Raw genomic sequence first — 27629 nt, 5'->3', positions numbered from 1 at the left:
CCCCAGCCTGCCGGACGTGTTTGCGAAACGAGGTAGATCGAATCCGCGATTCAATTAATATCCGACGTCGCGGCCCGGCGCTTGATTTAATTATCAGATTCGACCGGTGCCGATAGGAATCGCTTCATTAAATGCGCGCCATGTTCTCAGTCAGAAGCGCGACGCCCGGGTAAGAGAGAAAAAGAGAGGGAAAGGAGGAGAGGAAAAAAGAGAAACGTCGCTAAAAACGTCGCGCTTCGACGTGAACACCGTGTAATTATCGCGGTCCATTAGTCCATCATTGGCTCGCGGAGACGCAAATCCGGGGTCCGAGCGCTCGCGCTGCGGGTCCACTAACGCTCTCCGGTCCGATTTTATCTGGCCTGCGTGTTGACCGTCAAGGTGGGAAGAGTTTACGCTTCGTGCCTCTTTAACGAGTTTCAAACGCGGACACGGGCTAAGCTTTAATACGCGCTTTTTATTGCTGGCACCTTTTTGGCGCAGCGGCCAACAGAGCCGACGCCCGTAAAAATGTTCGCCGACTTTAAACGCGGCCACGTCTCGGCGTTAGGTTTCCTCGCGTTTTTTTTTTTATTACGTGCCGCTGCGATAATAATTTATCACGACCGAATGCAATTTTCCCCAGCGGGCGACTCCACCTCCGGATTCTAGGAACGCTAGCGAGAGACCCGCTGTCACTGTTCGGATACAATTAGCACACCTGGCGTGTCCGACATCCGACGGCACGTTGCCACCGCTGTCATCTTCACAAAGACCAAAGCCGTCACGATCTTGGCAAGTCTATAAATTCTCGATAGGCTAGAGGCGTCCGCAAGGCGAGAGGCGCGATGCCACGCTCGATTTGCACTTCGCGATCTGCCAGGCGCCGTTCTTTTTTTCATTCATAACGAGAGATTGACGGTAGTCAACAGGGAGATTTTGCAATACCCTCTTTCAGATACGGTAAACATATCTGAATTATTCAGATACGTTCACGGTCTAAATTCACATTAGGGATTTCGTTACGCTAATCATGACGTCGACGCTAATCGTGAACCTTATTTTTTCAAAAATAATATCGGACGTTATCTGAATAGCCGGAATAGCGTTACGGTGAACATATGCATGCGCAGTTTCGCCTTTCGACCGATAACGTGGATTTAGACGGTGAATGTATCTATATAATTGAGATACGTTTACCGTATCTGAAAGACGGTATTGCAAAAACTCCCAAAGTGATATTCTTCGCCATTAGCGACGCTGGTTGGTACGTTAATTATTTACGAGCATCCTTTGCGGCAATGACAACGATACATGGCTCTCTATACCTCTCTATTACCAAGAATATGTTTACAAAATTAATATCGATCCGCGGTTAAATGACGTTTTTAATAATCGAATATATCGACTGTCGCTAGCACAATCCGGAATGCCGCGGCAGATTTCAATGCCGCTATCGACGATCGTCGATCTTCATCAAGTCCCACTTGAGAGGGACATTTAACGCGTTAACGTACGAGCGCGACGCATTCACAGAGGCCGACGACGATCGATCGGTCGCGTAGAGTCGAGCAGAATGCACACCATTCATTTTCATCCGTGAAGGCCAGTCGGAGCGTCGGTCGTCCTAACGAGAGAGCCTCGTCGCAGCCTCCGCTGCACCGCACCCGTGACAACGTCGCCGATAACACGCTGACACACAGCACCGATTGCACATCTCACCACGACGCGACGGCGCACTGTACGGCGACACAGCTGATTCACACTACTGCCCGTTCTCATCTCGGCATGATGCCGAGGAGCAAACGTGACAATGTATTGCACTTTTCACGACCGAGATTTGCGATCTTCTATCACCGAAAGTGTGTTCACCTATGCGTCAGGGTGTCACAAAAATATTCCAATGTGCTCCAACGATCCCTCGGTTCGCCGCGGCGGCTCGCGGTGGCTCGCGGCGGCGCGTAAACACACAACACTGGGGGATTGGCACGTGGCCGCGGGAACGTCAGATGGTGGAGACAACGCGCGGGGGCGCGCGCGAGTAGTCTCAGGGTGTGATATGTCGCGCGCGTAACGCAGCCGAAGAACAGGGGGACGGAAAGGGAGGAAGAGAGGAGAGAGTTGTAGTACAGGGAGAGAGTGCGAAGGGAAGAAAGACAGAAAGGGAGAGAGAAAGAGAGAAAGAATCGGAGAGAGAGAGAGGGAGGGAGAAAGCACCACACGCGCTTCTTGGGAGAGAGAATGCGATCTGTCGGTCCGGTCTCTCGGTTCGTCTCTGACTGGTGTCGTGTGCGCGGCTCACGAGAGAGCACAGCCCGTGCTGCGCGCTGCGTGCCGTTGCGGCCTGAGGGCCACGTGACACGGTCCCCTGCAGGAGGTAGGACCGCACACTCCGCAAGTAAGAGTGGCCGACCGGCCATGTGTGTTGTGTAGCGCGCGCGGGACTCGCGAGCGCGTGTGGGCCGCATCGCACGGGTGTTGGGAGAAAAACAGAAAGAGAGAGAGAAAGAGAGAAAGGGGAGAAGGGAGCGAGCGAACGAGAAAGGAGGCAAGGAGAGGAGAGAAGCAACGAAGACAATGAGAAGAAAATTAGACGGAGTGAGAGAAAAAGCGCAAAAAGAGGGCGAGGGGGCAAGCGAATGAGAGTGGGTGAGCGAGCGGGAGAGAGCAAGAGAGAGAGAGAAAGAGAGAGAAACTGTAAATGCAATCGGCCTGCCGTCGTATCCCGCGCAAAGGGAGCGTAGCGGCGTATAGGCGGGCCAAGGGGGACCGCCGTTGATCGTGGGTCAGAGTGGTGGAGATGTTTGCGAGAGAGGGAACAGGAGAGTACCGCGAGGAAGGGGGTAAAAGCGCCGAGTGGGAGGACTGGGTCCGCGGGCCCCGCTACGGGCACCAAATAGAAGTGGGGTCACCTCCCTCGATCTCTCTCTCCTTCTCAATCTCTCTCGCGAACGTTACTCGTTCGCGAGGCGCAGGAAAATGAGGGGCACAAGGGGGCCCGAGATGAGGAGGTAGGGGCGGCCTACGACCCCGGCCAGGCGCGTGCCCCGAGTCAATTCGCATGGTCTACCACGCACGATTGATAACGAGCCGTGACTGCACCGCGGTGCTTTACAATCGCCGATTTTTATTCGGGCTATTTGTACGGCAGATAGGCGGATCAATTGTGCAGGTTGTTCTTAGCACTTTGAACGCGGAGAAAGTGTCGGCAATCAAGGCGTACAAATCGATAACGATGCTATTATTAGCCGACATCGACTGCTAGCTTCGTAATCATTGGAGGAAATACGTAATAAATGTGTATTGTTTGTCATTCGTTATATGATAGATTCTTTATAAAAATATCTAGTTGGCGTCTTGAAATGTCTTTATGTATTTAAAGTTCCACATATTACTTTCAAATAATCTTCTTTCATATTGGTGCAATATTCAACATTAACTACAACGTAATCAAAAGATCTTTAATTAATTAGTTGAATATTAATTGTATACAAAACAGGGGTAGATATACGTAACAAATAAATAATTTCTTCAAAAATAGATGATTTTGATCTTTGCTTTTCCCAGGAAAATATTTTTCGATTGCCGATTCGCGAAAAAGCCAAGGGAAACGCACGACAGCGACGACGCGTGGGCGTTAACGGTGTTAAAAGCGAGAGAGTAACGGTATACGAGATAGGTACAACTGCTAGATAAGATACGCTAGATATTAGTGTGACGAGAGAGATGTGTCGCAGCGATTAATGTCGCGCGGAGAACGCGCGCCGCGCGCGTACACCACGAAACCGGACTCCAGCCGGCTGTAAACCGCGATTGACGACGCCGCGCGCGATCCGCTCCGAAATCATTCTTTTATAGTTTCGCGTGACGCAACTGACCGGGGACGCGGAACTAATGGTCCCGTGGTCCGAAGTTTTCGTGGAAGAGGCGAGTTTTAAAGGGAACCGGTCAGGCACGCGCCCTTAGCCATTCGCACGCGAGATGACTTCGAGAGATGATCGCTGTACAGGATTGCTGCATTATGGAGCTCGTGCCTTATTAACACTCTTCGGAATACATATTTACATTCCTCGTAGGAAATAAAACTCGAGACATTCTTTGCAGATATGTTTTCGACAATATGTTTTGTGTTAAACATTACTTTATAAATTTATTTAAAAGAGTTATAAGAGTTTAATTTTTCATGTCTCTTTATTATATATAAGAATAAATAAGTGATAAAAATTTGTATTTACTTAAATTAAAAAAAAATAAGTCAACCAAAAAACACTTTTAGACGCATTTTTATCTTTCTCTTCCTCTTTTTCATCTCAATGAAAAAAATTTAAGCCTCTTATCCACTCATACCTACAACATTTTTGTCAAGGACTTCCTTTTAATTAGGCTTTGCTTGTACAACGCAAGTCCGAAGACATGTCTTTATCTTTCATCATAATCTCCGTCTTCGACTTCGTTTGATTGGCGCGGAATAACGGAATTAAAAACCGGTGGAATTTTAAGTCGTTCGCGGCGTTATGGACTTTCCCGCGACGACACGGCAAAGAGCGAATAGGAAGACGCTGTCGAGACGAGAGCCAGGTTTTACTGTCAGGAGGATTTTACGAGAGTCGCCGCGCGCCGACGAGTGATGACGAAACGAGTCTACTGCACCGCGCGATGCCGCGTATTTATAGAAACGTAGACGGAGATTGTACGCTAATGGTCGTATAAATAGTACCTCTTACTAGAGTTTTTAACCGGAAGCAAAAGCCTCAGGTGCTTTAAAAGCGGCTCGTAAACGAAGGCCCGTAAATACGAGTGTCGTCGAGCGTCCGTGGCAACTCATCGCGCGAGCACGACGTCGGACACAACGTAATTATTCATTGGCGGACACGAAAAAGGTACACGATAAGCAAGGAGTATACGGCACGTGACACGATTGCCTGATCGTCACCCTGATGAACGGGTGTCCCTCGAGGAAGTTGAAATTTCCGTGGAAGCCGGATGGAATCTTAAACGGACAGCTGTTTGGGCGAAAGCGCGAAAAGTTAGCCTCAACTGGCCTCGAGAGTATTCGGAGAAAGCTCTGCTATACAAGAATCTGCTGCAAAATCATCTGATATTTTAACACGTTATCTACAAGTTTTGTATATTTTGCTGTGTATGTCGCGGTAGAACTTGGGGAGATTATTGTAAACATTTAATAATAAAATATTATGTAATATTATATTAAATAAGACTGTATTCTAAATGTGCTAAATAGCGCACTTTTTATGTACATTATTATCTAAAATATTTATATCATTTAAAATTTTATATTAGATGTTTATTTTTTTACAACTACATGTAATCAAAAGGATTATGCAATAATCTTATGCAAATTATTTTAAAAGCAGCCTTAAAAGCAGTCTTTAGTCGCTGTTTTTAAAATAATTTGCATAAGATTATTGCATAATCTTTTTGATTACATGTAGTTTTTAAATTAAATTTTCCTTTTACAAAGTAAGAACGATGTAAGAAAGAAATTTTAGAATTTTCATCAACGTGCACAAGCGATTAAATAGAATTTATTAAATAAAATCAAGTACACAGGGACATATGATTTGATTCATCATAATTCATCATCAACCTGTCTCTTCTACGATCAAAGATTCCATGAAAATCGTATTCAATTGAGTGCCGAATAAACGCGACACAACGTGTTGTGGAAAACCGTTAAGGGTTAATTAATATAATAACTCTTTCATTGTGCGAGGAGCGTTTTAAGTTTTAAGTGGCGACTCTTATTTTGTGCGCGCGTCAGTAGCGAACGCTTGGCGAAAAGTCAACGAAAAAGTCGCGTATTTATCCGGTTTCCACGTTAGCGATGCAAACGGTTTGCCGACGAAAAGGTTAAACGTGTCGTGGCGCGAGTGATGAGGGCTGGTACTTAAATGATGGATACGTCTCGCTTCTGTATTCATTATCAGTATCCCGCTGCGGCCAGAAATACAGTCGCCACTGCAACCGGAGAAAGAATCAATCATAAAGATAATAAAGAAAAATGTTAGAACGATAAATCTGATTCGGTGTTGAAATAATTGTACAATATCTTAGATACATGACGATGAAAGGAAAAAGTGTACTAAACTTTGGTTTGTACATTAATTTGTTAATGATAATATGCAAAATTAAGTCATATTATAAACTAAATTGTAAATTTTTTAATATTTTTTTCTGTTACGTTAGCTTCCTTTTCTTCGCGTTGGGTCTCTAATTTTTCTGCACTCATGTGTCATATAGTGTGTGTATATCTTTTTGAATTTTAGTATTAAATATTATTCTTTTTAGAATTACATATTTAATATTGGATAATATTATACATATAAATTCTAAATAGAATTACAGTGAATAAATTTAATATAATCTATTCATAATTTGTCCAATAATTTATTTTTTTTTAATTTCAAAACTATTATTTTGATTCTACCTAAATAACTAATTCTACACTCCCATATTTCACTAAAGTAAAATATCCGCATAAAATAGATAGACAGCTCGTTAGAGAGAATGCTTGATTATGTGTAAACAACTTTACGGACTTCAATTTGGCTGTCTTTAAAGAGAAAACATTCGAGTTGCGATGCAACCGGAAACGATTGTCCAAGCGATCGAGATATGATAATACTGGATTGAAGCAAGACTCCGAATACGCGGATATACATTGTCAAAATACACGTCGTGCTCTTCCGTCCCTCCCCGTCTACGATCGGTCCCAATTTCGCCCACCAATGTGTGTTTTGTAAGTCGAAAAGTTGGTTTCGGAATCGCTCGGTTGTTCCTGAACAGAGCTGCCCACGCAGCGAATCGGGGTCCGATGCGGTTGCCGAAATATCGTCTCTCTGAGCTTCGCCCACGTTTGGTCCCATTGGCCTCGCGGCCAGAGGGCCACGCGTGACCAGCGACACTCTGTGGGGGACGATTTCCCTCCCTCCCGCCCGCCATCGAACGGGGCCCTATATGTGGCACGTCCGGCATTTCCGAAATTATTGCGGCATATTGAATATTCATAAAGATGTTTACGTCGCCTACTATAATTTCGACGAATGACGGTGATATCTTATTTGTACCTTTCGCAATAAAACGCTAGATTTTTACGTTTATCGAATCTCCGCGAACGAGAGGCTATATATGGATATCGTCCTGCGTATCTCTGCCGAGAACATCGCGACGCGATTGAATATTCGATCGCCCCGTTGCCCAATATCGATTATCTCCTTCCGCTGTGTATCGACGTGAAGCAGCCGATTTTTCTTTTATTAAAAAATCATCGCGAGTAGTTAATATATGCACATCCTCTCCCTGATCGTTCGTGTCGGGCCGATCTCCGTCTGCGAGTCAGAAAAAGCCGCGTCGACCGATCGCGTCCGACGCGCCGCATCGGGCTCCGCCGCGCTGGATTAAGGAAATAGGACTTGTGGTGAGTCGAGTTGACAAATCGGCCGGATTGACCGTATCGTATCTTTCTATCGGCGGATCTCACGGAGCTTGCGGGCCCTATCGACGTGTACACACCGCGCCGTGACTAATGTCTAATGATGCGCGTCGCATGTTCCGTCCACCTTCTCGTTTTGTCGTCCGCTATAATCCGGCGTCTGGCTTCGATTCTTAAGTGCCACTCGCTGAAATCTCGATGTCACCTCGAGAGACACTCGTCGAAAGACTTACGCTCGCGAATTTCAGACGGAATAACATTTACGCTTACCGCGCCGCGCCGTGGCTTGATCGACGAAAGCCCACGCGTTCCCCTAAACCGCTTCCTGCTTCATTATCACGCGGGCAACGTCGTTGCGCCGGTGTTATATAAATATAGTTATGTTCCCCCGGTGTAATTTCTCACGTGGGAGTTCGGTAGACAACAACAACTGATCATTCGTTTGCATCAGCGGCGATTGTTAAACCCGGAACGCCACAGGCTGATTTCGAACTATCGTGAATCCGGTGTCGCGAATTATTAAAATATAATCTTTTTCGTTATTTCTGATACACATTGTGACTCGGAGTTCGGTGTGTGTCACAGGTTTACCAAAATCACACGCGATGTCGAAAAAGCAATCCAAACGACGCGACGCGACGCTCGTAAATTGACAGGCCTCGTTAAGTGCGAGATAAATTCCGCGATGAAACATTAAGTTAACATATTCCGAAAATAAGACGCGAAGTTTAACGGTCGCGTCTTCTATATACTTAATTTACGAATACTAATTATGATAACGATGTGATAGAGCGTTAACATTAATGCTCGCAAGTTTCCATATCAGCCGTGCGGCGCTGTAATTAGTCATCCTTATCTCGTGCAATATTTCCTTTGCTTTTATACATTAAACTTCAATTTTCGACAGTCAAACAGCAGTTTCATGTCTGTTTATACATTGTAATAAAATTATCTCACAAACAAGCAACGCGACTTTCTTGCAAATTATTTCAGACGCGAGCGAACTTTCTCTCTTACGTGCCGTTTCGGATATTGTTTAACAAACGGAGTGAATCGGTTAGAGTTGTGCAACGAAGAAGAAGATTGAATGAAACCTTTTCTCACGCACCAAACACGTATCCTCTACGGCACTTGACCGATATTCGGAGCCAGATTTCTACGGGCACGATAAGAATCGATGGCCGTCGCACCACGTGGAAGCGTTGAAGAGGCTGGCAAACAGGAAGGCTGGTACATGGCCGGTTAATTGTGGGTGTAACGCGGCACGTCTCCGCCGCGCGCCGGACAGCCGCGACAATTTGGAGAGTCTCGTAATGTACGAGCTTGTAAAAATTTCCCCTAATTAAAACGCGTGACTTCGAGTCGGCGTCACGAGACGACGCGATGGCGAGAGATCGTTGAATGCGGCGCGACATTAGGAGGTACGGCCTCGCGCGATCGCGACGAGAAAATGATTTCATCCGCGGCTCCGCGCGGCGGAAATATGTTATGCGGAGAGGGCACTTAAAATACCGCCGTGATAAAAAACGTATTTACCGCCAATATATTTCGACATTCAATACGCAAGATAAGCGAGTGCGCGACCGCGCGGAGTAACAGCGGTGCAATAAAAGCTCGCCGTGTAACTGATGTCTCCAATAAACCGCATCGACGATCTTTTTATTGGGCAATTAAATTTTACCGGGTTGCGCGGGTATCGCGATATTATAACGCTTCCGTACTGCCTGCCGCGCGTTATCCACTCCGCTAAAAACACATTTCAGGGAGTTGTCACGGCGTAAAACCGTGCCGGTAACGTTGCGCGAACCAATTACACCCGCCTACGCGGGACACTTAGCGAGTCCTTGATAATTGGACGGAATAATCTTTGCCACAATGCGTTCGGCGCGGCAGTTAATAAATTTATCTGTCGGATTTATTGTCGCGTGTTGGACGATACGCTCGCGCACAAGATGGCTACAGCACTAATTTATTCGTACAAAATAATTATTTAACTCTTACTAGCCTGTGTAAGAGCATTCACGTCAGTTAAATAATCTAATTTATTATTGGCAAATAGAATGAGTGGCGATCGTGGCACAGAGAGATGTGCGCTGGTCTGGTGAGCCGGAGGATCCGACTTCAAATCCAACCGACCAAAAATTGTCGGTTTTTGTTCGATCGCCACCTCTTGGAAGCAGGCAACCCACCGAGAGTATCTTGCCTAACTCTCTATATTTAGAGAGGAAACCGATCCTCCAGGTTGGGGGTTAGGCAACAATGAAATAAGCGCGCAGGCTTTTATAAGGACTCAAAAATTAAAAATTTATTTAATATTTTCATAAAACTACCAAGAAACGTTCGCATTGTGTCAAAAATATCAGTAGTGTTCCTAGTTCCATTTAATTTGTTGAGATTTCCCGAATTGTCTAATGTTATCACGTACGCGCATGATAACATTGACAATTCGGAAAATATCAACAAATTGGATGGAACACTACTGATATTTTTGACACAATGCGAACTTTTCCTGACAGTTTTATAAACGTGATATTTGGTAGTGAAGAATTATGTATTTCTTTTACCCTGTTTCTTGTAATAAATGTCGTATTGTTATATGTAAAATTTAAATTTAGATTATAATTTTAGATATTAATTTTTAACTCGAAAGCTAAAATTTGAATTCAAATAATTTTTTTTATTATTCCATTAGCAGTATGCATCTTCTTACTTTCAATGAAAAAATATTCGTTCAATTTCCCAAATTTCTGTCTATGTATCTCTCTATAAGATACTTATATTACAATGAAACATACTATTGCTAAAAATATTTTCAGCAAAGTTCGCCTTATTTCTCTCGCTTCTTTACTTCTATCTCCTCCAGTCTCCCTTTTGCGCAATTTTCTCTTTCCATTTCACCGAATCAGATTCCCCGGACTATTCCGTGTTTCCATTTCAGCTTCTCTCCGAGAGCCACTGAAAGCCATTAGAACGGCGAGCGCGAAAATCAATGTATTGTGCGAAGTGCACTTCCTTTGCATCGAACCGTGCGATCTCTTCATTGCATCACTTCTGCTCGCAGAGTGGCGAAGGTGGAGGCCGGATGATCGAAGCGAAACGATAGTATTGCGGACCCTCGGGCAACCGCTCTTCTTCTTCTTCTTCTTCTTCTTCTCTTTCTCCCCCTCCTTCCTCTTCTTATCCCCCGTAGTACAGATTCCACCGCGCGCGTCCGCCGCATAACCGCGATAAATTACGAGGGTGGAAGGCCGAAAGGGGTAGCAGAAGAGAAGAGGTAGAGGAAGAGGCGAGAGGCGGGAAAAGAGAAACGGACGGCGGGCGCAGCTCGCTTTGCACACAATTTCCACGTGGTCGGGGGCCGGCTGGCGGCGGTATCTTTGCGCGAAAATAAAGTGTCGTTGCACGCGCGCTAGCACACGCGTACCGCGAGATGTTGCCGGGCGGAAGAGGGTGGCGGAGGTGGTAGCGAGGTCCTTATTAACATTTTCTCTGGGATTCGCGGCGAGATTAAATTGACGGCGAGGATTTGCGAGTCGTTTGTTACCGGCTACCCCCCGTCGTCCACCCTTTCTAACTCGTTCTCTTGCACGCTACCTTTGAGATTCTCTCGTTCTTGCTCTCACCACGTCGACTGCGAAAGCCAATTCTTTCCTGGTTCGCTCGATCTCGTCGAGACCACTCTCGCGATTTTCGGTGTAATGATCTCGATGATTTTTCATCGTTCTGAGAGGCAATCTAAATTTGCACGACTGATTTGAAAAACAATGTATTATAGAATTCTGGGTTTTCTAATTTTTCTTCAACTTTCATGAGTTACGTTTTCGTATTTTTATCTATTTATTTTATTATTTTTATGAGAAAGTACGCATAACGATGTTAACTTTGTACTTCTGTCGCCTTTAGGAAAGTTTGGCGACACAGAGAAGAAGTTCGAAGATGCGGAAGATCGAGACGGTTCTCCGAGTTTATATGGTTCTTCTATTATGGAGCGGTCTCTCCGGGGCGCAGCTGTTAGCCCCGTTGATCGTCAGAAGTATACTATACACTCGCGGAAGAGCGGAGAGAAGCGCCGTTGCATTAATAAGACGGCGGTGTTCGCGCGCGCGCGCATCGGTCGCGTAGACGGACTTGGGATAGCTCTCGGAATAGATTCCTAACTCCGTACAGTAGGCCACATAATCCGCGGGAGTAGGGAGAGGAGCGGCGGGCAGGCAGGGAGGGAAGAGAGTGACGGAAGTTTATTTTCTCTTTGTGACTATTCGAAGACGCTACTCGTCCCAACCCAGAATTCGCGAACTCGCCTGACTCGCGACGAGCCAAATCGTAAAGCAGGGCGTAACCGCGTGGGCGACCGAGGGGAAAATAGCGGCGCTATTGTGGCGGATCTCCGGAAATGCGTTTAAAATTGTGCACCCTTACACGCGACGCAATTTTAGCGATCCCGATAACATTATTAAACGTCTCGCGCGATTTCAGATCTATATGCATACATATATATTTATTTATTTTTAAAAAATTACATACATTTTACACAAGAAATTTTATATAAAAAAATACATATATATATTTCGTAGAAAACAAATTTGTCTGTTTGAGGACTACGGTTTACATTTCGCTTAGTCGACGACGGCGGTACGAGAACTACGAGACCGTGAAGCACAAAATGTTACAGGCGTAACATCGGGGCTGTGCACCTTTTTATCGCGCGCGCTCTTGCGCTCTCTTCGGGACTTTTCGCGCGGCTCCTACGCTTCATTAAGTCCGAAGAGATCATTCTTTCAACGTGGCCCGCCTGCCGCACGGTTTCACGGGGCCCCGATCGCCAACAGAAAAAGGCAGAATCGAAGTTTAAAGGGAATCGCGAAGAAAGGCGACTTGAGCTCCCTTTCTCTTGAACGCCGCGTCGTCGGTGCCTTTGACGCCTACTAATGAGAGGGCAGTGATTAAGGGAACTCTCGCGATGAAGCGCCGAGAGCGAGGAGGAATACGAGAATAAGCGGGACAAGGTATAAAGCAGCACACCGCGGACAGACAGACGGGCGGACAGCTGCGGTGCGACGCGGTCTTTTTCGTGAAGTAACGCGATCCCAAAGGAATCACCGCCTTGTCGATCGTTAATTCGACGGCGTGTCGAACGAACTTATTATCGACGCCTTCCATTATTCTTCCCACTTTCTTTCGCACGATCGAGAGACGGACGTTAAACGTTGATCCCACGCGCGATCTCAAGCGAGATCATGATTAAGATCTGAATTTTTGTATGAAAAAACAAATTAGCTAAGTAAAATTACAAATTAATGTAGAGACTAGACTGGAAGATGTAGATATATAAAATATTAAGCGGCGAGTTTTACCAGTCGACAAATATTATGTAAAAAAATCGTTAATTTTGTCTTACGAACGTATCCTAATTTACTTTCTTTTAAAAGTACATTTTCTTGTAAAGAAACACATATGTATCTTCTCTCTTCCTGCGCCTCTAATTTTCGCTCCATTACATTTCCGCTTTTTCTATACGCATCGGAGCAGGCAACCGGTGGATCTTCATCGACGGAGAAAATTCCATTGGTCACGTAATCGATACCGCGACGATGATTGAATAGAGTCCAGTCGGCATTCCGCGAGTTCCTATGATCGTCAGCGGAGGTATGCGAAATATGACATCTCATTAATTAATTGATCTTATTAAGAACATTATCGCGGCAGTTTGAGACGCATTTGAAATATTAGTGTGTTTAAGATAAAAGATGTTTATGGGGACGTGACAAGATTACTAGCCAATAAAGAGTTAAAACGACGTTGATGCAAGGGGCATTATGACAAGAAGATCGATCGATTTAATTAGATGTGGATGGTAAAATACTTGATAATACATACTCGTTTAGCGCCTATATCTATATTCTATATCCATAAATTTTCTTGAGAAAGATAAAGCTGTATAAAAATTACGAAAATTACTTTAAGAAGATTGTCAAAATTTGGCAGACAAATCTCGATATCTCCGTTCGTTTAATCTCAACTGAAGAACAAATGTTTCCGTTTCGCAGAATTCGTTCTCTCTCGTCTCTATTTCCTCGAAATGATACCACGATTGTCCCCGTTTCAAAGCTATTGATACAATCCGGCCGGTTTCATAGATCGTGACGAGCGACCGAATTTCGCGTATCGGGCCGTCGACGAGTCACGTAGACCACATTTCGCTTAATTAGAAGCGCCAGCCGTCGGCGCGGCGTGACCTAATTAATGGGGAACACCTCGCGAACGAGCGCATTCTCAGACCGATCAGAATGCGCCTGGCACGCGATTTTTCTTCCCCGATGCCATCGGCGGGAAGGAAACGCGAGCATCACGCGCGCGCGCGCGACGTTAACGAACGGGTTATTTACCGCGGCTACGAAACGCGGCATTAATTCTTCGCTATCGCGATAAGACCACTCCATAGCTGGCAGCTGGCGTCGTAGCAATTGGCCAGCTGCCAATGGTTGCGACTGTTGCCGATACATTGTCGAAGGGGTCGAATGCGGCTATCTCACCGTTGCGAATCAGGCGCTGTGAGGAGAACGCAACGACCACCGCGATGGTTGGCTGAACAAGCTGTTGTTGTGGCGTGTCAGGTGGTATGAAATAGCAATTTTATTTCTGTACTGCTTTTTCTTAAAAATTGCATCGTAATATACTTCAAAAATCGTCTTTTAATTTGCATAATTGCCCTTGCGCGAATCTCGATGCAGTCTCAAAGAAAAATGCGAATTATAAGAATAGAAGACAAGTTATAATAACATCTAGACAGATTTACGCATTTTCCGTCGGATATTCTTAAACGATGTCTCGACGTGCAGAAGGCGCGGTCGCCGATAAACAATTTAAATTAATGTGATGTTAACGTGCCTACGTTTCATGTTGTTTTCAACGCTGTGTCGTATTTATAGATTCCTCACAATAGGCCGATTGTGTTGTCGCTGACGGAATCTATTATGAAAAATTTTACTGCGGTCGCATATCGCGCATTTATGCAACGTTTAAAAAAAAACAGAGGGGATAATAAAAAGGAAATTGCTGTAAGAGAGCACCACCCACGCTGCGTCGTTTAATTACGCTTCCGAAAGTTACCTTCTAGGTGTCGAGCAGAGCGAGCGCGCGAGATTGATCGCGCGCGTACGGGAAGGTAATCGTGAAAATTCGCCCGAAACTGCGCGCTTTCACCACCGCGCGCGATTTATCGAGATGCTATCTTTGCCGTGAGCTTCCTTACACGTCGACCGTCATCTTGCGCGACACGCGATAAACTGGTAACGTCAATTACGATACGGTCACTTGTAGACTGGTACCGGGCGGAGGATGGCGACCGCCACATCCTCGACGGGAAGCGTCGAAACCGCTTGTCCCGCGGTTTCTGGGACACGGGCCGTCTGGGATTGATGTCAATAAACTTTTACTTCAAAACCATAACGATTGAACAAATTTGTCGTAAATGAATAACGCTGCAAATCTGGTGATGCGTTGTAGAAATTTGGTGATACTTATATAGAAGGTAACATAGATATTAATTATCGTAGAAATATTATTTTATTAAGTAATAATCTTATAATATGTATATTCTATGGCAGAATATTTTTTAACGTATCTATTCCATTGACACACACAAGCTGCACGTGGATCTTGTGTGAGCAAATCTTATGACATAAAAAATCTAACTCTTCTAACTCCGAAAAGTTCGAGTTTTGGACCCACATTTATTAGTTTTTTATTCAGCTTGATGAATTATTTACCATATAAATTCTGCATATATACACGTTTTTTAACACCCTCTATAAAAAAAGTCGCTATTATGATGATTAAAAGCTGAATTTTTTTTACGAAAGTAGCGCAAGGAGGAGCTTGTTAAGCCGAACGTGGAAAATATGAGCGAGAATCAGCTGAATGACAAAACGATCGAAGGACTTTCTGTGGGCTCCGGATAATTCCTCGACTTACTAGATGGGTCAAGGCCTTTCTCTTTCTCTCTCTCTCTCTCTCTTTCTTACAAACAACTGCCTACGATCGAAGAAAGAGCACTGCGTAACTCACGAGGTGCAGCGCGGTTATTTAGTCACACTTCGTCTCAAGGAAACTGACCTATTAATCTTACGGAGAAGAGCAAATGCAACGAATTCATGCCTCACTCGGATTAAGATAAAAGTATATAGCCCTGATAATTTTTTACTAAATAAATTATGATATATGCGTTTTATGTACGTTATATTATTTGTCATAAATTCTGTCTGTATATATAAAACAAATATTCTTTATCAAAATGTCGAAGCAAGGTCTTGATAATTAAACTTCACGAAAGATGCTGTGTCCAATTAAATTTCAGCGATTCAACTCATTACTTCACGAAGTCCTGACTCATCTTCTATCGTGTTATAAATTGATACCGAACAAATCTCAGTAGTCTGAAGATTTTTCTTGGATTTACCGACAAAGATCGCACATCAGCGTGGCCGATTCAAACGAAAAAGTCGCGCGGCGGTCAAAGCGTCTGCTTAGCTTTCATCTCGAGTCGTCGTTTGTTATCTGAGCGTTACCTACGTGTACATGTACACCCATCTGCCTATCTGCTTATCTGCCGGCCGTGGAAGAATCACCAGCACGCGTTTCTACAGCGGTTAGGATGCAAATGCAATGTAAAGTCGCGATAGCGCTCTAGTCCTGTGCGATTTTAACGTCGTTTCACGCAAAAGGCGCATGGTGTTGGAGTACGATCGAATAAAGCTTCATGAAAAAGAAAAGTATCTTCTACCATTTTCCATTGTGTAGAACAGTAATATAAAATTTACCTATATTTCAGACAAAGTTCTCAGAAATTACATCAAGAATTATTAAAAATGATTGATTCGGAACGGACGTGGGATCCAAGGAACCGAATGGGAGAAGAGGCAAGAAGAGAATAGTATTGGTCGAGATTTTCCACGGGCAAGATTTACGTCCAACGCGATGTGAACGCGGCCTTATCGCGGCGCACATGCGCTACTGCACGAGCTCGTGCGCCCACGCCTCGTGTGTATGCAGCACACTCCGGAATAAATGCGTGTTTATCGCGGCGGTGGCGGTGGCGGCATTGCTTTTGATGCCGGCAGCAGCTCGTGCTGCTTCTTCCTCTTCTCTTCCATCGTGCGGCTTTTCTCGTCTCTCTCTCTCTCTCTCTCTCTCTCTCTCTCTCTCTCTCTCTCTCTCTTCTTGGCACGAGAGAAGGCCCCCGCGCAGATGGGCCCGACCGATTTACATAAGGCCGAGAGAGCTCCGTGGCCGCGCACTCACATCGCGCCGGGGCCTCCCTCTTATTAAACGCGCTCGCGAGTGCACACGCACACGCGTATCCTTTATTAAGGGCGCAGCCGGCGCACGAGCGCGCATCGCGCGGACACAGAAGCGCCGCGCATACCTTGTTGCGCTAACAATACGACCGCCCACGTACGAGATATCTCGTTTTATTATTATCCCTGTTTGTCCGCTTTCTCTCTCTCCTTCTCCGCCCGGCTTCTTCCTCTGCCGTTACCTTTTCTCCTGCCATCCTCCTCCCGTTTCTTCGCCCTCGTCCTCGGCCCTCGCCGCCCTTTCGCCGTTTCGCCGCGTGCGACCGCTAGTTCACCGTGTGTCCACGACGCAGTGAACTTTGCATCCGCGCGCTGAGAGAGATTCACCGGTATACTTTACTCCACCGATGCGCACGTGTTTATCTGTCCTCGATATAAGACAATGTTTCCTTTACTCGAGAAATGAACATATGTAACAACAACAATATCCAATGATCCCGAAATAATGAATTAATATTCCTTAAGAAGAACAATTTAACTAGAAAATATCCATGGTTTTACTGATAGCGCTCTTAATCTTCAAAGATATTTTGAATGCGACATTCGATGTTTTTAATTCTTTCCTGAAAACGTTCAGAAATTTCCACCAATCCCTTTAAATCCTCTTGGTCGCGATTTTATATTCGGGAGAGTTTTGAGTCGGTTCCTACAGCTATCACACGTATCAGTAGAAGAAAAGACCGCGGAAGACGGATCACGGAGGAGGTGAAAGAGAGCAAGAAAAATATCGTCCGAATAACGCTGGTGTCTCACGTCCGAGTTTGAGAACGGCCAGCAGAGTCGGCGGTCGCTGTCAGTGCGTGAAAGTTCGAAACAAAGATAAATTTGTACCAGATCTCTTCCCCATCCCGCATTGGTCCCACGTGCGGTTACCACATCGTATCCTCCCCCTCGCGTCCCGCAGCGTCCGCGAGGAATATACGTACTATGCAATACCAAGCAGCATATTTGGATAGACATAAAGGTGTCTACGGGGTGTCGGTCCAAGTGAAAACGCAACGAGCTTGGCCCGCTAGATTTATAGTTTTTTTTCTCGAGATGTGTGTCACAACTTGCCCGTTAACATGTTACGTTCTCTCCGACAAGTGAGTTTCTAGACGAAGAAAAAGAAAACAATTTCAAAAAAATATTTTCTTAAAATTGTGCGTCTCCAGATTAAGAGCGTACGTTGATCGAAAGACTGATGGCGATTCTAACGCAAATAGATACGGACACGCTCTAAAAGTATCGTATAGAAAACGTCATTTAGATGGCACTCGCTGATATCGCGCTAATATCGCGATTTTGTACGCGACTTTATTAGCGCGACAAAACGGCTGATTATCTCGCGTGCAACCCCGGAAGCCGCGCGATACGTACGAGCGATAACAGTAATTGCTCGCGTGACCGTCGTCAGGCAAAGAATTTCTGGCATTTACCCAAGGTACCCATCAAAAATACACGAGCGCACGCCACGCACACTCGCGCCGTCGCGCGAGGAACGATCGTGTTCCCGACACACGAACAGTTTATATTCACCCGGATGATTTCTAACGCGTGGACAACAGGACGTGCCGTCTCGCTATTATATCTCTCGTTCTTTTAAACGATACTCTCTCTTTTCCAAAACGAAAAGAAGTCGGCCGGGAGAGGAGGAGAGAGGCGCGGCTACAAAGGCATCGCGCGCGGAGCATTGTCAGTGACAAAACAAGAAAGCCTCGGGGATCACCGACGCCGCACTATCATAACGTACGAGCAACATATCGCATGACAAGAGAAGCCTCGGGAACACAGAGAGCTCCGGTGCTGACCCCTCTGACCCCCGCTGTTTCTGTGCCGGTCTGTCCGTCGAGAATCGGACGCGGGCCTTTGGAGTCCCCCAGGGCCCAAACCGCGAAACATGCCGACACGGTGCGGTATGGATATACCCGCGGAGGGCCCGCTCTCACGAAATTCACCGTCGTCGTACCGCCGGATTTCAAAATCATGAAACGCGATATTTGTCGACCCAGTGAACGGAGGAGACGCAGACCCCGCTTTTCTACTCCCGTTCCTGTCGCCTAGATGTCCGAAGAGGACTGCGAGAAACGTGGATCATGTCATATTGAACTTCGCATTACCTAAACTCGCTTATGCCTCCCGAAAGATACTGTTCGGAAACGTAACAAAAATTTTCCTACATCAATATCTCGATTTAATATTATTTATTTTACCCATTTCATTACTTTTCTTTTTTTCTTTTATATTATTTTATATTATTTATATTATATTATATTTTTATCATTTTCTTTGTTCTTAGAAAGCTTGCTTAATATTAATAAATGCTTTATCTATTTTCAATTAAAATATCTCCCGATTCACGACTAACTCAATTCGCCCGAATGCATGAATCCTTCTTGCTTGACAAATAAATAATCATGACAAGAGTAAAGCTAAAGTTTTTTTAACAAGTCTTCTTATGGATCATTATTGCGCTCTATTCTAATCTGTGTCCTGCGCAGCGATCGAATCGCAGGTTTGGATAGAGAATTTATGAGCCTATGCATCGACACGCATTGCCAGCCGGTCGGCCGACCGGCCGGTCGGCCCTACCAGCGTTTACCAGCAATAAGTAACGATAATTACAAGCTAATGGAGGCGATGCTCGCGCGTCCGGTACGCGCCGCGGTGGCGGCGGCGGCGTTTTGCATTCAGTATTTAAATTAACCGATCGATCGGCCGTGTTCACCTCGCACATTATGCAAATGCCGCGAAAACACGTAAAAGTTTTCTGCAAAACCAATTACGCCGACGCGACACCACCGCGCCCGCCAGAAGTTAATTGCAAATTTTTGCGCCGTACAGTCATTACGGGCCCTCACCTCCCTTTCCCCCTCACGCCATTCTCCCGATCTCCACGCGAGAGAGAAAGAGAGGACCAGAAGGGAATGAGAGAACACACGAAGGTGGGGTACGGGGTCCTTTGCAATTCTGAACGGTCGAGAATGCTGAGCACGAGCCATCATTCTTGAGGAATAAATTCGGGCAGACGCGGTGTATACACTACACCGTATCCAAGTAATGGAATCTGGATTGGATAAGAGTAACAAAATATAAGCGTTTAAAGCGCGCGACGTTAATACAAGGCGTTCTCCTGCCAGTAGCAACAAGACGCCCGATGCCGACAGTTTACTGTTCTCCCGCGCGTTTAACATATCCGACTGGAGTAATAAAGATATGTTTCGCCACGCGATACAAGCTCCGGCACCGGGAGTGGAACGTCTTTCAATCACGACGCACGAAAATATCTTGGGGTACCTTCACGCTACTTCGCTGTTACATGTTACGGTGCACGAGGCGTACGAATGTGAAAGGAGACACGATATATGCGAGATGTAACCAACGCAATTACAGGAGGATATAATGACGAAGGCGTATTCAAAATTGCTTCGCGTAAAGAAAGGGTTATAACGTCGCTCTTTGAGTCGCTCCTTCCAAGCGTACAGGTGCTCGTTTGCTTAACAGGGATATGAAATGCGGCTGTCGCTACCTAGTTTCATCAAATTGTACGTATGTACGTGTTTAGCCGGACGCCAACGTGAAGGACACGTCAAGCGCGAGAAATCAGCTTCTCGCTCTCGAGAGAAGTTCATTCATGGCGATCGTTTGTCACGCGGGTTCACCTATTTAAACGTCACGATCGGTCGACAAGTGTCGACAGAACGGCCTGTGTTAGCCTTGATACATTTCGCCTACACGCGCGCGCGCGGAGAACGGCTTTTCCATCTTCCGCGTGTCGTACACCACCTACGTGGCCTTTAGCCGTCCAAGGACAGACGTCCCCGGCACCATCATTACCGCGACTCGAGCGCGTGGACAGCAGCAGGCGACGACGAGCCTCGTCGTAAGCTCATCTGAGGTAAACATCCTCCTCCGCTCGTTCCCGTTTCTCCACGCGCGCGCGCGCGCTCGCGACGCGAAAACAAATCGTGAATAAAATATTTCCCCGGGCGCGAGACTAACGACGCGACGCGACGTAACATCCCTACAATTTCGTAAGGGACCATCGTCTCCTCCGTCGCTCGGGTTCGCGTGCATGCGTGGCATTTTGCGAGAGATTATTCGACGATTGCGTAATCCGTAATCCGAGAGATTGGACGCTTAATTGGATTGCGCAACGATAGGTAAGGCGATATAAAAAGTGGGCGGTAATTAATTCCACCACCTCGCGCGTATCCTCTGCGATGTGACCGGTGGTGTTGATCACAGGCTATTACTAGACGTTACAGCAACAGCTCTCAAACTACGTTACACGAAACATAAACTCTTCGATTCCTTCGGGGATATTAGTGAACTTGCAATGAAATGGCATATGCGTAACGTAGACATTATATGTAAGAAATAATGGGAATATTCCTCTAGTTTAGGCCAAAATCATGTGCCCTGAATTTTGCAAAGCGTTTCAGGGTGTTCTAGATTAATTTTAGAAAACTATATAATCAGAATAGCGCCCCAGCATACGTTAAACGGATTTTCTATTTCTCTGCTTTTAATAAGAATTTCTAAAAACGCGCTTTGTTGCGCGCATCAGCGACGTCAAAAACCCTGACACAAAGCTGCGCACGTGGGTAGCGCGCCGCAAAATGCGTGGGCCAAAACAATTCCCTAGTTAATTAAGATAATCGTCTCTTTATGACGCCATAACGCGACGCGCAGCTTATCTGTCGCCACTCGGTGGCGAAATTCGTTTTCGCGCGAGGAGAAAGGATGCGCAGTTTAACGGCCGAAATTTATAATGCGAACGAAGTTGCGTCTGTGCCCTTATCAATGAGTAAACGCGCGAACGGTAATTTAAAATCACGAAAGAAGAAAAAGGCGTATAAATGGCTCGCGAGCCGAGGGTACCGTGTGATGATTAAACCCGAACCGATTTTCACGCATCGACTGGAGAAATCAGCCGTTTCGATGTAACGATTAAAACGGTTTCACGCATCGATCACGGAATCAAATACTGTTTTGAATCTGTTTACTGTCTTAACGTGCTTTACGCAAGAGATAAATCAATGATTCACGTGTAATTTGCAATGCAATCTTTGTTCATGCGACATGCATAATTTTAATCGCGGCGATTATAATGAAACGTGATGGGTGATGCTTGAAACAACTCTCGCTTGCTTACATATAAAATATCCGCTCAAATACAAAATTTTTTAAATAAACGATGCTTTCTTCTGATGCTAACCTACCTTATTTACAGTGTAGAATTATTTATCAAATATAAATATGCGAATACGCGGGATATCTTAAACCTCATTTAATTGTTAACACATTCTATATCGTAAGTTGAAATTAATTACAAATGCATCGATAAATTTATTAAAGTTATGACAGGTTCTATAGGACACTATGTGGGTAAAATATTACGCGTGAAATATTACTTTCACAATGCTACTGCTATTTAAACAAAAATTGTTTTAGAAATAAGATTACCAGAGATACACAGAGATATACAGGTGTATTTCCTCCTCAATTCGCTGCAAAATCATTCTATCAAGTATTGTAATCTCCTGTGTCGAGTACACTGCAGGTGAATGGTAACATTGTAATCGTAGAATGTGATACACGTGCTGCAAGATATTACCGCGAAAATTGCTAGAATAAAAGCGATGAAAGGATAAAGCGAGGCGAGGCACGATCCTACGACGTGATTTCGCACCACGCGAGGGCATGCCGGGTGGTCGCCCGGTCGCCCATTGTGGGTCAGTGGGTCTAATTACGTATAATTAGCAATTTGTATCTCGCCTCAATCAAAGCCCTTCCCCTTGCGTAACCGGCAACACGGCGCTACGCCGCACTCGAGGCTCTTGCGGGAACTCTCGCGGATCGCGCCTCCGTCAATTCTCTCTCTCCTTCTTTTTCTCTCGCGCCTCTCGACCCAATCGCGGAACTCGTGAAAGTGTCCGCAAAAAAGATTGAGCGGAAAAACGACGAAAAAAAGGAGCCCAGATTGTCGTGCGTCATTTTTTCGCCTCGGTGCTTCCCCCGACTCCCGCACGACGCGTGTAATTATTCGCAGCCCGGTAATTATTTTCCTCGTCGTCCTTTTTTTCCTCGCCGCGCGAACCGAAGCTACCCCGGAGAAACGCATCGATCGAGATCACGCGTGACGTGTGATTACGACATCGGCCGGGCCGTGGGTGTCGAAGACGAGAGCGTCGTATCGCGCGGGAGGTTTCGCGACTCGCGACAATTAATCGCGATATCCGAGAAACGTCTTAGCAGGTGCGCCGCCCGCGTATTTGTTGATGATGCGTGCACACGTATATGCATGCGTGCGTGCGTGCACGCGTATACGTGCGCGCGCGAGCGGCAAATTGGGCGTACTTTATGTCACGATGTGTAATTTACGCGTCGTTCGCCGCCTTTTCGCCGGGAGGTAATGAAATGGTAATAACTACGTTGCGATTCGGGGACGACCTGCCGCCGTTACCGCCGCCGCCGTCATTACGACGCTAATGTGGGAAATTGTGCGCACGGCCGTGACCGGCAGAAAGAAATCGCCGCCGTGGACCGCATCGGCGTGACAGGTTTAAAGCGCTTAAAAGTGACATGAATTCTAAGTAGCCGGGCGAAAGCGGCTCGCTCCAATTTCCGCGAGATGATACCTCGAGGAAGAGCGCGAAGGCTCGAAGGTACCACATTGTCAGAGAGAGAGAGAGAGAGAAAAGTACATTGAATGTGAGAGTATGAGTTGAATGAAATAAAAGAGTGAAATTAATACGTCGATTTCTGTAATAAGAAGAAAAAAAAATGAATGTTCATGAACGCGCACTTTCATGAAAATCGCGATTTCGAATACGTTGTATTTTGAGATATTTTTTGAAAAGTATTTTCTCTTTCGATATTGTGTGAAGATACACGTATTCGTAATTCAAACTGTAATGCAGAAAACAATCTTTTCTAGCCATCAGATTTCTTCTCGAGTTGTACAGGGCACGGTGATTATCTCCTGCGGAATAGAAAGGAGGGAACAAGACGGCGAACGGAAGAGGAGGAAGGCCACTGTGCGATGACGCGCCGGGATCGGGCCAGGTGGCCGACCGATTTGCCGCGACCACAATAGCGCGTGGGCCGTGGAATTGTCCTGCGGGGACACGCGGGGCCACTTCGCTTATACCCATCGTCGCGGTGACGAAACGACGGCGAGTCGTGAGACTCGCGCGCCATTCTATCGCTGGGTCTTCCTGGTCAAACGTGCGCCGCCATCCTATTTTTCAAGCCGAGAGAAAAACAAGCTTGGTAATCGCAAGTTCACTCCGCAAAACTTAACGAAATTCTTGTAATTATTTAGCAACAAATTGAAAAATTTATTGTATTTTATTTATCATAAAATTATCTGTTTAAATTTATGGCAATTTAATTATTTGTTACAATTTATTACGATTTGTTTTGAACTGTAGAGGCAAGCAATATTGATTGAAATATTAAATATCAAATGAAACGCGATGTAATTTTATTAACGTCAACTACGATTGTAAATTTGTTAACGTTAACTATGGTGAAATTATAGGTATCTCCTATTACACACATGGTATCGTATTCGCTGCGTAGAGATAATTGGTAAGATGAGACGTGGATGAAGCGCGACGAGCGCGTCGTATTAATCGGCGTGTCGGCGGACAATCGAATTAGGCGTCTCCGGGCACGATCGCTCGCGGAAGGAAGAGAAGATGTCCCGTTTAATTCGCTATGCGTGGGCATCGCGAGCGAGAATCAATTCTGAGCAGTGGCGGGCGGTTAACATTAACACTCGGTCACCGGAGTTCTTTGGCTCAAGAGATCCCTCTCTTTCGCCCCCTCTCCCCCTTACCCCTCGTCTTCTTCCTCTTTGCCGATCATGCTTTTGCTCGCGGCCGTTCGATCGTGGCCAGCCTTGAATACTAACGAACGCCACTTCCTTCCTCTCGTCGATGTTTTCCGTCGCCGTTGGCCGCTGAATTTTAATTCGCCGTCCCGTTTCGATGCACGCATTCTTTTTCGCTGTCGCGTCTCGATTCGCGAGTGCGACTCGATTGCAAATTCGTAAGATAGCTCGCGCGTTTTAGCTGCGATAGTGTTTTAAATCTTGGAAACCAATGATACGAGATGGATTCGATTTTATAATTCATTTTGCATCCTTCTAGCATATAAATAAAAAACGACTCATCTCTGCAATATATTTATAAAATATTATATATTTAAATATTAATATCTGAATTGGTGGACAAACCTTGAACCCGGACCTCGTTTTTTTTTTAATCTTTACGTCCCTTAAAATATGCATGCATAAATAAAATATTACTGCTCGTAATATACGACGGTCATTCGACAGATTGCGAAAGTTTACTTGCGCTCGTTACACACATGACGCGCTGTCGATATTACGATTTTTATAACCGCGCGCGAAAAGTTATAAAATCGTGGCAAACCGCCGCGCAGGGAAATAATCGTCTCTCGACCGTTTGAAGGCACGTGGCCGGGGCAACGTGTTACGTGCGTAGGCCGTGCGCGCAACCACCGAGTTGTGCTTCTCTTTTTTTTTATCTCCTGCATGCACGCGCGTGCGCTCGCGCCGATTTTTGCGTCGGCGCCGTGCGGCGTCACGGCGTGGCACACTCGCCGATTTCAATGCATACTTTCTGGCCACGGAACGGCTCCGATTCGACATATTCCGATCCGGTTCGCCCACGAGTACCCGGGGCACCACGGTGCGCGTATGAATATGCAACGATAAAGCACGATTTATTTATAAGTATGACGCCGGAGATCGATCCTTCCACGACGGGAAAATCACGCGCGTTTACAGTCGAAATACAAGATTGCCCCCGCTTTGTGAAAAGTCTATATTTGACGAAAATAGTAAAAACATCTAAAATTTTGTTTCTTTTTATCTTGTTATACTAATAGTAACTGAGATTAACGAAAATATGAAATACGGGCCTGAAATAGAATAAAAAAGCAGTAAACCAAGTTATTATTGAAATTATCGAAGAAAGAGGCACGGTCTGTCATTAAAATTCTTAAAGGACTCACGCAACGCCTGTTCGGCAAAACACTTCACCCGGAGGGTTGCAGGCATACGAAGTGGGTTAACTTCGGTGACGAGCATGTTTTCAGGATCGCCTCGCGTCTCGGTGAGACCGTAAAAGTGCGTTGCTGGCCCGGTTTTACGGTCCGACAAAAGCCGAGAGTTACGATCCTGCTTTTCATTTAATTAATTTCACCGTCATCGCTGTCGTCATCGTTGGTCGCTGCCGCGGATCCTCGAAAATCGGGCGATTGTGTTGCGTATAGGGGGGCCGTTTACGCGGCGCGATGAAAAACGCGCGGTTTTCGCAGAGTCGCGTAATTGGCCGCCGGTGGACTTTTCAAAGTGGTCACCAACGAGAGCGGTCATATAATTAAATCCAGTAAAGGCGCACCGTGTATCCGCAAACCGGGTCGACTCGCCGCGGTAATGCGCGCGGCGCTTTCGGACGGTTTAGATGAAAAAGCGCGAACGGCGGGTACGTGCTGATCGAATCGGTTTTTCTAGATTTTAATCCACCGCTCGGCATCAAAGACACGACCCCGTAAATCCGTCTTGTTAAGTTAACTCGCTTATACAAGGAGACACCGCGCGTCAGTAGCGAACAATCAATAAAAAGTGGATGCGGAGTATCACGGTCCATAATTCGAGCATAATTTGCTACTTGATGTGACTATCTAATCTTCATCAGAGGTTAACGTGTACAGAGACAAGAATCAGAAAACGTAAAAAAACATGCGTAGTTAACAGTACGGAACTATCTTTGTAGCTGTACGTAACTGTTGCCATAAATCGCCGAGAGCGTCTTATCTTAATAACACATTTTTCTTCGGTACGCTAACTAGTACCCGTCGGCCATGTATCGCCGCCTTGATAAATGCAACGATACGAAGGTCGCCGCGCGGTACCCGTACGGAAGGTAAGAAGCGAGACTGAATATTGGTAAAGTTCTCCTAAGACGCTCGCGCGCGCGTTTGAGATATATTTGTCGTCCATATCGTGCCGATGCTCGTACAGATACGGAGCAGATAAGCGTAACGATCGGCATGGTCTCCGCCATCGCGATGCGGGATTACGGAGAAGAGGAAGCTGGATCTTCTTTTTAATTACACGGAATTCCACGAAACGTCTCGTACTAATTATCACTGGCGTCAATTAGTGCACGAAATTCGTCTTGAAATTCGTTTCCGCGCGATTCGTTTCATTTGTTTTCGACGAAAATGCTTCGCACTTTCGCTTTTCTCGTCGTTCACTGGCGAATTTAAAATTAGAATTTCACAATCTTTAAATGCAGAGCAACTATTTTGAAATCTTAGATGCAAGCTAATTTATGGTATCGTTTAATAAATATAGGTTAAGGATATAATATGTTTTTATTCATGAAGTATTTCTTGCTTTCGGAGAATTTAAAAATAAATAAAGTACATAAATATATAACTAAAAACTTTTAACAAGTGCTTATGAATTTAAAAAAGGACTCAACTTTGAAGAATCTACAATAGCGAATCTCCATGCTGTTGTCAAAAAAAGAAGAGAAACGCGTTAATTTTTGTAATGACTAAACGAGCTCGTCGCGTGAGACATTTTATTAATAATGATGTCTCATTAAGCAGTCGCGGAGCTACTCGAGGTTATCGATTTTGCAGGATGGAAAGGAGGCCTCTCCGAGTGCATGCACGGCGCATAATTCTGACATAATTTCCCATTACGAAACGAGCGCGCAAATTCGCGCACCGGTATAACGAGTGCATGCATCGTCGTCGTTTAGGGCGAGATACGCCGGCGATAATTAGCTCGGCATAATCGGCGACCGGCG

At 45.6% G+C, this 27629-nt stretch overlaps 2 protein-coding genes across 4 annotated transcripts in view; one reads left to right on the top strand and one right to left on the bottom strand.

The window, feature by feature from the left end:
- Positions 1–27629, top strand: part of LOC139822486 (peroxisomal membrane protein PMP34) — a 223599-nt gene that overhangs the window by 40869 nt on the left and 155101 nt on the right. The gene's annotated exons all lie outside the window — the stretch shown is intronic.
- Positions 1–27629, bottom strand: part of LOC139822483 (uncharacterized) — a 161062-nt gene that overhangs the window by 32574 nt on the left and 100859 nt on the right. The window contains exon 1 of one of the 3 annotated variants that reach the window (XM_071794230.1): positions 1564–1839. The exons of the other annotated variants lie outside the window; for them this stretch is intronic. The gene's annotated coding sequence lies outside the window, so the exon portion shown is untranslated. Of the gene's footprint in view, positions 1–1563; positions 1840–27629 lie in introns of those variants that run through there. 3 annotated transcript variants of the gene reach the window in all.

The sequence above is a fragment of the Temnothorax longispinosus genome, chromosome 11 (assembly GCF_030848805.1).
Source record: "Temnothorax longispinosus isolate EJ_2023e chromosome 11, Tlon_JGU_v1, whole genome shotgun sequence".
Classification (NCBI taxonomy): Eukaryota; Metazoa; Arthropoda; class Insecta; order Hymenoptera; family Formicidae; genus Temnothorax; species Temnothorax longispinosus.
Note: the sequence above shows the minus strand (reverse complement) of the source record. Positions and strands in the feature narration are given on the sequence as shown.